Genomic DNA, 3,011 nt, shown 5'->3' with positions numbered 1-3,011 from the left:
GCGCGGTCGAGTGACGCAAAAGGAAGCGCGCGCACGCGCAGTGCAACGCAGCAAAGGCCCGCCCCGGCCCACCTTACTGTGGATTTCCGGTTTCTTTAGCTGGCCTTGGGCTGTGGAGAGCAAAGAGAGCGGGGCGGGATGAAGGAAGGAGTGGATGCAATATTTTGCAAAGTAGGTTCGACGACCAAGTGATTGAAGTCAAAGAACTGTGTGCTGCTTGCTTAAAATGCGAATTCCCTTACGCGGTTACCGTGTAAAGCTGCATTTTAAGCCGACTGCCTAGCAATCCCTAGGGAAATGGTGCTCCGAGAGGGCAAGGGGCGGAGCTAGGGCTGGGCCAGGAGGCTGGAGGCGGGTCCCGGAACGCGGAGGTGCGAAACCAAGTGGTGGGGGCGGGGTTGGGCTCCAAGTGGGGCTCTTTCTTCCCGAGGGTGACCTAATCGAAACCCGTAGAGATGGCGTTCTTTTTAGTGGTTTGGTAAAAGCGCCTCTTAAGACACTTGGAGCAGAGATGTATTTCTCATGAGATACATAGGCAACCCACTGTTAGACTGTCCCGCCTTGGCTTTCTTAGAACCCACAATCATGGTTTTCTATAAAATGGACAAAGACAGAGGGCTCATTTATAAGAGGAGGGGGCGGGATGGGGTGCGACTAGCCAGGTCGGGTTATAGGTGCCAAGGTCCTCTGGGTATGTTGTTCCTGTTTCTGAATAGATTAAAAAAAAATAAAAAACAAACTAGTATTTGAAATGTTAATCATGTAGAATGGGATTTTTTCTTTAAGTTTATTTTGAAAAAGAGACCATTGTGGAGAGCTGTGGAGAGAGAGAGCTGTGGAGGGGTGGGAAGAGAGAGAGAGAGAGATCGATCTCAAGCAGGCTCTGCACTGTCAGTGCAGAGCCTGAGGTGGGACTTGAACCCATGAACCATGGGATCAAGACCTGAGCTGAAATCAAGGGTCCCATGACCACCAACTGACCCACCCAGGTGGGGGCGGGGGGGGGGGGGATTTTTTTAAGTGAGTGCTTGTTGAACCAGAAAATGCCAAATATAATTTGCTCTTTTCAGACTAGTCTAATTGGACTACACAGCCCCTACACTCTGGTTTTGTTATAAGTGACTATGCAGCCACTGATTTAAAGTTTTTAATCTTTTGTGAGCTTGGTAACCAGCTAATCGTGCCATTTTAGAACTGACTCAGAGGGCCTTTTTTGCTTATTTCTTTGGTCTCAGCCAAATTCTAGCTGGATATACATAGCCAAATAAGGAATCACATTACATATTGAAAGATGGTTAGCATGTTCGTCTCTGATGATGTGATAGATTGATGAAAAATGGCGGCAATTCTCTGCTTATAAATGTACCCAAACATTTTGCAGAGTGACTTTGCAGCTCCACCCCATCCCCTGATTCTGCCTTGGCCTTGGGACTGGGGATAGTTTTCGGCCAAGAAAATGTGGTGGTTCCCAGCCTAAATTTTGCTAAGAAACTGGACCAGCTTGCTGGAGAAGGAGACCATGTGGAACAGAGCAACTTGCAAAGCTACCAGATGAACCATACTATGTCCAGACTCCAGAGACTGAGCCAACAGACTGATCCAATTGGTTGAATGCACTGTTGATCCACAGACCTATGAAAAAGACTAAATGATTGTTGCTTTAAGCCACCAATTTTGATGTGGATTGGTATGTAGCAATAACTAACAAATGCCAACAGATACCTATAGGAGGCAGATGATTATAATGAAAGTAGTGGTTTGCATGAATACTTAGAAATTATGTTAATTTAACTTAAGGAATTTGTTTGCAGGTCTTTTCTGCCAGTATTCTAATCATTCCAGCAAAGCCCTGCTTCATCTATTCAGCTTTCTCTCTTTGTTGTAGTCCACAGACTCCTCTCACATTTATCTGGTCCTCCCATCTGACACTTAACGGTCACATTATACAATGCATTGTTTCATAAGTGTACATAACATACCTTGCTAACATTATGCAGGCTTCTTAAATGCCCAGATCACTCTCTAGCACATGATGCTGTATTTCTTTTTTTTTTTTTTTTAATTTTTTTTAACATTTATTTATTTTTGAGACAGAGAGAGCATGAACAGGGGAGGGTCAGAGAAAGAGGGAGACACAGAATCCAAAACAGGCTCCAGGCTCTGAGCTGTCAGCACAGAGCCCGACGCGGGGCTCAAACCCACGGACCACAAGATCATGACCTGAGCCGAAGTCGGACGCTTAACCGACTGAGCCACCCAGGCGCCCCAGCATTTATATAACGTGAATGCTCAAGCATTGATCATAAGACATTTTTAAATTTTTAAATATCCACTTCCTTTTCAAACACTGCTGGTGGGATTATAAAATAGTGCAACTTCCTTGGAAAACAGTTTGGCAGTTCCTTAGAGAGTTAAACATGTATCAACCATATGACCCAGATGTTCTATTCCTAGGTATTTATCCAAAAGAAATGAAAGCATATATCCACTAAAAGACTTGTAATTGAACATTCAATAGCAGCTTTATTTGTAATGGCCAAAAAAAATGGAAACAACTCAAATGTCCAACAACAAAGCAACTGTGGATGAGCAACTATGGTGTATCCATATAATAGAATACCACTGAACAATAAAAGGGAATGAACTACTGATACATGTTATAACATGGCTAATTCTCAAAATAATTTTGGTAAGTGAAAGAAGCCAGACCAAAGGAGTATATAATAAACAATTGTAATATATAGCAACAAAGTGGGTGGTTGACTGGGAGTGGAGGGAACAAGAAAGGCAGAGAGGGATCATAGTGGGTGGGGCAAAAAGAAACTTTGGGGTGATGTATATGTTTGCTGTTTTGCTCATGGTGATACGATCAATCTATAACATCATATCACATCAAAACCTACCAAATGTATATTTTATATATGTGCAGTTTACAATATGTCAATTATACCTCAATAAAGCTGTAAAATTTTTTTGTCAGTTATAGAAACAAGTTATATAAGCAAGACTTC

Source organism: Panthera tigris, chromosome B3 (genome assembly GCF_018350195.1).
Source record: "Panthera tigris isolate Pti1 chromosome B3, P.tigris_Pti1_mat1.1, whole genome shotgun sequence".
Classification (NCBI taxonomy): domain Eukaryota; kingdom Metazoa; phylum Chordata; class Mammalia; order Carnivora; family Felidae; genus Panthera; species Panthera tigris.
The sequence above is the reverse complement of the archived record's forward strand: the minus strand, read 5'-3'. Positions refer to the sequence as shown.